Below are 8,199 nucleotides of genomic sequence, written 5' to 3'. Positions count from 1 at the left end.
AGAGCGAACTTGTAACAAAGCTCATATACAATTTGAACATCATTTATGGCTAGTGAAAGAAAAGAATAAGAAAATTACTGCATCGTAAAATATTAATATATTTTGAACAAATTGGCATTAAACATCTAAACATTGACAAATACACAGTAAATGCATGACTTACATCTGATATTTATTTTGAGCATGGCGCAGTCCAATAATCGCTGCTTTGTCAGTCCGTTCCTCCTCAAAAATTAAATGTCCTTGCGTGTGCGTAAGTACATTGTATCCACACCCGAGTTACCGAATGTTTGTTCGTCGTTTCACATAGTTTTTACACAAAATGAAAATACAACTTGTAGCAATGTTATGTAGTACGTCTTAACATGTCGGCGACCAAAAGTACAAGTGATAATGAAGTCTCTAGAATATTTCTTAACAAAATATAGGTTGTTCTTTCTTCTGTTTCGCAGCTTCTTGCTATCAAGCGCTGCGGCAATGATTTTAAATGTCTGCGCCCGTATTTAAACGCTGGACGCGCGTCTTGGTATAGGCGTACATTAAAAATATATTTCGTATCTTTACTCTCGCGCTGTGATGCTTAGCATGTTTACGAACTACAGCTCGTTGGCTGTCATTTTCTTTAAGACAAATATCTCATATGCAAAGTATCTGAAATCCATTAATATTACAATATACAGGATGATTCTTATTAACGTTTAAAAAAATTAGAAGTGACATCGATGACTCTGAGACAAGTGATTTAATGTAAGACACCTGGGGCCTTAAATGTCGGGAAATACCCCAAAAGTGGATGACAAATGTTGAATTTGTGACGTGGCTAGATGATATACCTCGCCGCACGCGAAGCGGTGGAACCTATCGGCCTGTTGCACCTGGTCATCGCAGTCCAAGTCGGAATTCACATTACGTAAATTGAAGGCGGAGTGGGGAGAAGATAAAGGAAAGGGAAATAATTATTGATGTCAATTGCTTCGGGGCTTTACTCGGAATCAGCGGCGACGGATTGGGACTCGAAGCCGAAATCACCTGTTTATGAAGCACTTGCACTAACCACTGCGCTATGTGGACACAGTGTGTATCGCAGCTACGCGGACCATCAGGGAAAGAAACGCAAAATAAGAACAGCTTTGGCTTGGTTACAGTGAGGACAATAATTTTGTAACATCTACATATACAACCGGTCACATTTACAAAAGATGTACAAAAACAAAGTAGCCTAGAGAAGTAATGTATAGCATCGCCCGCTACTGCCGAGGGAAGGATCGACAAGCCCAGTCACTGCAGGTATGTCATTGATGAAGTCAAAAAATGGTTCAAATGGCTCGAAGCACTATGGGACTTAGCAGCTGAGGTCATTAGTACCCTAGACTTAGAACTACTTAAACCTAACTAACCTAAAGACAACACACACATCCATGCCCGAGGCAGGAATCGAATCTGCGACCGTAGCAGCAGCGCGGTTCCAGACTGAAGCGCCTAGAACCCCTCGGTCACAGCGGACGGCTTGATGAAGTCATATGTACAATATTTGTCACCCACTTTTGGGGTATTTTCCGACATTTACAGCCCGATGTAGCTTACATTAAATCACTTGTTTCAGAGTCACGTTCGCCCCTTTGGGGCTTTTAGAACGCCTCCTGGCCAACACACATTTGCACCCTGTACCCCCTATCTGAAATCTTTGTCCATATTCTCCATGCTAGCTACTTTCGGATACCCGCAGGAGGTCGAATGTCAACGTGCATCCACACTGAAAGTGGCGGATATATGGTCCATTGAGGTGAATCAGTTACATGAAAGTGTGGTATCTTTCCTTTTGGACATGTTCGAAAAAACAGACACCATGCATTCATGTGATAAAGTATTCACGTCGTTGTGGCTCCTGCCGTACATGAGCGACTTTAGAGCGTGGGACTCAGTGTTCGAGTCTTGAGTGTGTCAGGCAGTGGATTTTTTTCACTGCAGTGGACGATTATGCGTTTGTATTAGGGTAAGAATTATTATTTTATTCACAGGTCTCTCGGCCTCCATTGGTTAATTGCAGAGTGCAGTACAACAAAAACCTAACGCATTGCATCACAAGTAAATAAATATAAGCTTCTAAATTGCATCGCTATCAGTAAATGAACTGTGTGTTCCTTACTAAATGAAGTCTGTAAAGAAAAAAGAAGGGAAAAAGCGAAGGAACACAAAATAAGAACAGCTTTTGCATTTTTGCATGGCAACAGCGAGAACAATGATTTTGTAACATTTACGTTTACAACAGATCACAGTTACAAAAAGTGTCCGTAAGCAGCGTAGTGAACCAGACCGATATCTAGCGTTGAGTGCTACCAGGGCGGGTAGCAGCGACGAGCACAAGCGGCGAGGTGCATCATCTGATGATGTCACATGTTCAACATTTGTCATAAAGTTTTGGTGTAAGCCGGCCGATGTGGCCGTGCGGTTCTAGGCGCTTCAGTCTGGAACCGCGTGACCGCTACGGTCGCAGGTTCGAATCCTGCCTCGGGCATGGATGTGTGTGACGTCCTTAGGTTAGTTAGGTTTAAGTAGTTCTAAGTTCTAGGCGACTGATAACCACAGATGTTGAGTCCCATAGTGCTCAGCGCCATTTGAAGCCATTTGAGTTTTGGTGTATTTTCCGACATTTGCGGCCTTATGTGTCTTAAATTAAATTACTTTTCTCAGCATCATCTACATCGCCTTTGAGCATTTTGAACGTACACCGTGTATGTTAAGTAAAATTTTTCATCTTTCCTAAATCTTATTCGTCACCCTCAGGAGCAAATACGCCAACCCCAACGTTTCTGCTTCTTCTGAAATGCGTACTTGATATTCCGTGCGATTGCACTTACACATCTATATCTACGTACAGAAGAGTGGAAATGGAAAACGCTGTAAGTCTATTTTTTACAAAACGAGTTTTGAGTGCTATTGTGTTCTCGGTACTCTTTTGTTCCTCTGTTTAGCCAGGGATGTTTTGAAGAGACAGGCTATTGGTGAGCGGGCACAGCTTTTTGAGCTGCGGCACATATTTTGCAGTTATAGAGAAACGAAGAAGGGAAAATAAGGCATTTGTTCCACAAGATTAACACAAGATTGTTGAATCAGCTACAGCTATGAACCCATTACACGTAAATCCAGTGTATGCGACTGACTTCTTTGAATTTAAAGATGCTGCAGGAACATTTATGTCAATGCAGGCGAGTCAGATCTCCAAATACAGTATGATCATAGTCATATTCATCCATCACAAATAGCTACATAAAAGTTGTTATTCTAAAACAGAAGAATGGAAAAAAAGTCAATGTATTCAAACAAGGAAAGACGATGACAGATGTAAGCCGTACTGTACTTCATCTAGAAATTGAAAAGCAGAAAAATCTGTTGACTTTGTCATTTCGTCCTCAACAGCACAAGGAGTTTTACAGTAAACTTTTCAGTACCTGATGGCGAGCATTGAGTGATGTAACAAATGGTTCAAATGGCTCTGAGCACTATGGTATTTAACTTCTGAGGTCATCAGTCCCCTAGAACTTAGAACTAGTTAAACCTAACTAACCTAAGGACGTCACACACATCCTTGCCCGAGGCAGGATTCGAACCTGCGACCGTAGCGATCGCGCGGTTCCAGACTGTAGCGCCTAGAACCGCTCGGCCACACTGGCCGGCGAGTGATGTAACAAACATAATTCAATACTGAGAGAATTTCTTCTCGAATTTAACAGTGTTGTTCTATTGTAAAAAAAAAAAAAAAATTAGAAGAAATGAGAAATGGTTTTCGCTTATTACAGGTCTATTAGTTAAAATATTACTTCTGTGCTTCTGTACTTGAGTTATTACAAGTAGAACGAAGTGCGTCTGTATTAACGGCACTTGGAACAATAACATCCTTATTGGCAGTTCAGTTTCCTGATATAGCACATAGAACGTTCATAATAAACAGTCTGTTTTCTAATTTGTTCCATAATTTTATGCAACGATAAAGTGGGCGTGATGCTGTGATACCGGAATGTTCTGCCAAATTTTTGGATACAAGAGTGTTATGTTCCAAAAAAGATATATTATTTTTTTAATTTTCCTGACAGCCGTTAGATCTGGCACTTAGAACCTTTTCCAATTCCAATCTCTCTCTGGTTTACCTTCGTGTTCTTTCGAGCGTAGGAGGAAGCAACATATTGATTGAATCTTCCGCCGGCCGGTGTGGCCGTGTGGTTCTAGGCGCTACAGTCTAGAACCGCGTGACCGCTACGGTCGCAGGTTCGAATCCTGCCTCGGGCATGGATGTGTGTGATGTCCTTAGGTTAGTTAGGTTTAAATAGTTCTACGTTCTAGGGGACTGATGACCACAGATGTTAAGTCCCATAGTGCTCAGAGCCATTTGAACCATTTCTGAATCTTCTGGGAATGTACGCGCTCGGAACTTGGGCAGCAAAGCACACCATGATGCGGAACGCTTCTCTTTCAGCGTCTGACGCTCACGATGGCTGAGCTTCTCCGTGACACTTCCGTGGTTTATTGAATGAACCTGGAACGAAACATGCTGATCTTCTTCTGATTTTCTCAGTTCCTCGATCGCTGACTCTGGCGTACTTTGTTTACATTTGTGATTGACGTTGCTAACCTCTCTATGAAATCATAACCAACGTCCCTGTATGTATGACGCCACAATAATGACGCCTCGCGTCCTTTTTTTCGATGACGTCATAAGGAGGTACGCAGGAAATTTGAATTGTGCGCTACAATTAAAAAAATACGTATGTGTATTTTTTCAACAGTTGAGTCACACACACACACACACACACACACACACACACACACACACTCACACACACACATGTTTGAAACTGAAGATTTATTTAAAAAGATATTTATATGAATATTTTTGAACCAATAGCATTACATGTGCACATACTGAATTACATTGCTTTTATACTTTTCTCGTTATCATACTTCATGTTTATGTTAAATACTGTACAGCATTACCGGCAAATTTTGTCTCATATATGATTTATCAGTAACCTTTATGTTTATACCAGAACAGTTTACTTCCTATCATCAGTATATAACACACGGATTGGGAAAGGAAATAAAAATTCAAACAAAAAATAGTCCGGATATAAAATTTTTTATAAACAAATATTTCATTCCGAAAACGTTAGCTGCACATCTGAATGGCTGAACGTTTACATACAGCAAGGAGTATAAAGCGTTTAAACTGTGCAATGTGTTTTTACGTTCAATGTTTTCTGAATTTTTCAAACATTTAATGTTTTTTACATTTTTCACATTGAGGAAATACTCTAGTATCCTTTAAACCAGTTTTTTATACTGAAACAGAATCGTGTTTTATGCTATCACACACGGTGGAAATGTACGAATGTGGTACACATTCTGATTCATCTTCGACACTTTTTAGAATATCGTCTGCTGTAAACAGTAGGTTATTACAATTTGATTAAATATGTGAGCTATCTCTACCTGGCAACCAAGTTTTGACAGCTGAATCTGCCTTAATAAAATCGAAATGACACTGAACTGCTTTTTGTGAGCGAGATGTATACAATACGAGTATCATATCGTTAATGTAACAATCAGTCAGTTTGTTATATTGAAACAGGACCACTTCAGTATAATAAATACATTCACAATTATCATACACGTTGAAAGCAAAATGTGTTCAGGTTCACAGAAGCACTCCTGCTTCAGCGACTGTATTATTTTCACATACGCTTCTGTAAAAAATGTTTAGTTGAGTTCCAGATCCATTGACTCTGTATGCGAGAACTAAATACTCTTGCGAAGTATACATAAAGCCACAACAATCTTCTTTTAGATAGTGAACATTAATATCTCTTATATTTCCAATGTGTAATACTGACATTTTTCTGTACGCTTTTTTTCTTTTAGGCACAAATGTTAGCTCGCATGAGTATTTTGGAAATCAGCTGTGTCCATGTTGTCCACTATTCCGCGATACATCATGCAAACAGTGCCACTGTGGAGAAAGTCAAGTCACCATCTCTTATGGTCAAGAACCTTGTTGGTAGATACGAGGGGAGTTCACTAAGTAGCGCAAACACATTTTTTACTGAAAGCAGGTTGGCTTTATTCATGATTCCAATACACCATACTATTTCGACATCTTTTGGCTACAAACCCTATATTGTAGCATAATCTCCGTTCAATGCAATGGCCTTGTGCTACTTTACTGGGAGGTCCTGTCTGCCAGCATGATACCAATGTGTTGCTGCAGCAATAACCTTCCCATCATCCACGTACTGCTTCCTACGGAGTGCATTTTGCACAGATGGTCCTTCGCTGGTCTTCTGCTAGATGGCGAAGAACCCAACGGGCACACAGCTGGTGGATGAGTGTGTCACCACTACCCACTGAGACGTCGAGTTCAACAGGAGGTGTTTGTTTGTCATTCGTCGATAACCTCGAGTGAGAGGGTCCGCACGTTCCAACATTGCAGGACTCACAGCTACAGTCAGCCGGCACGCGCGGAGATCGGACAGGTTTGCGCAGTCTTGTTGCTATGATGACAGACACGTCGCCGAACGACTCATTATGCTTTTGTTCACTTCCAGATCTCCGTATACATTGTGCAAGCGCTTATGAATATCTGCGATGCTCTGGTTTTGCACCAAAAGGAACTCAGTGACACCTCTCTGCTTGGAACGCACCTCCCTTACGGACACAGGCTACGTATAGCCACCCATCGAAACTTCATGAAACTATAGGGATTGAAGCGAGAATATTCCACAATATCCCACAGCAAATTCTGCATCTTTTCAACCGAAATTGGCCGAGAAAAAAATATGTGTTGCATTACTTGTTGAAGGCCCCTCGTTTATATTTAGTCTTTCAGACACACCAGAGCTGCTGTTTCAGGTTTGGTCGTGACGCATCTTGCTCTCAAGATCGTGTGTCATTGTCCGGACTCCACGGTGAAAGTCTTTCCATGCATACTGCACTTCCACAATCACCACATTGCTTAAAGTTCTGAAACATGAGAACAGAAGGATCCCTGCTTTAATGAACTATTACAAGTAAGTGATAAGCAAAATGCACGTTTTATTAGTTGTAGTGCATATTAGACTTACATTTCTTTCCAGTTCGATGATGCATTTACAGAGGACAGCAGTAGCAACAGCACCAGCAAGAACAGCACCAACGACTTATATCTACTATTACTGCAGTTGTCTCACATTTCTAATAGGTTCTTGCTGAGTTAGAACTGTCAGCAAGTTCCGATAATAGTCAGTGAGTCATTACTTTTACAGTCTCTATGTGCCTCATATTTCACCGATTCGACAAGTCAGGACAACTTGAGGCTTGAAAAATACGTGCTCGGGGAGTTAAGACTAGCCGATGCGTAGTTGGTATGCGTGTCAAATTACACCAAGCTGAGTTAAATGTAAAGGTCCTCATCACCTGTGTGTGATCGTCGTTGTGGAGCAGTTATATATTTTATGTTGCATTTAACCAGGCTGTGGCTAAGCCATGTCCCCGCAATATCCTCCAGGAGTAATAGTTCTGCAAGGTTTGCAGGAGAGCTTCTGTAGTGTTTGGAAGGTAGGAGACGAAGTACTGGCGGAAGTAAAGCTGTGTGGACAGGTCGCGAGTCGTACTTGGGTAGGTCAGATGGTAGAGAACTTGTCCTCGAAAGGCAAAGGTCCTGAGTTCGAGTCTCGGTCCGGCACACGGTTTTAATCTGCCATGAAGTTACACTGAAATTTCATCAATAAGAGTCATGGACTTAAATTAATTGATAGCATGTGAATGAAAATGCACCGGAAATTCACAAATACGCAGTATCGCTTTGGATGATCTGACGTAATGGCCATTCACAAAATTGCTCATTTCATCGATCTGAACTTCTCCGTTACCATGTGTTCTCTTATTGCCTACTTCTGTAGTTGCACTATCATATCCTGTTTTTGAGTGTAGTGGAAACTTCAACATTCACATGGCAGTCATGTTTAGCAAGTAAATGAGGAGTGTATGGCACAAGTTAACAATTAAAAAGTGCTTGTTCTCGAACATTAACGCTAACACTATTATCACACCGACTGATCGTTGTGTTATTTCACAGATATCTTTAGGAAATTTTTTGTGCATTTGCCGTCTCTCATATCCACAGAATTTAAGTGCGCAACATGGTCCATGCATCGTATGTTTCACAACATA

This window comes from Schistocerca americana, chromosome 5 (genome assembly GCF_021461395.2).
Source record: "Schistocerca americana isolate TAMUIC-IGC-003095 chromosome 5, iqSchAmer2.1, whole genome shotgun sequence".
Classification (NCBI taxonomy): domain Eukaryota; kingdom Metazoa; phylum Arthropoda; class Insecta; order Orthoptera; family Acrididae; genus Schistocerca; species Schistocerca americana.
Note: the sequence above shows the minus strand (reverse complement) of the source record.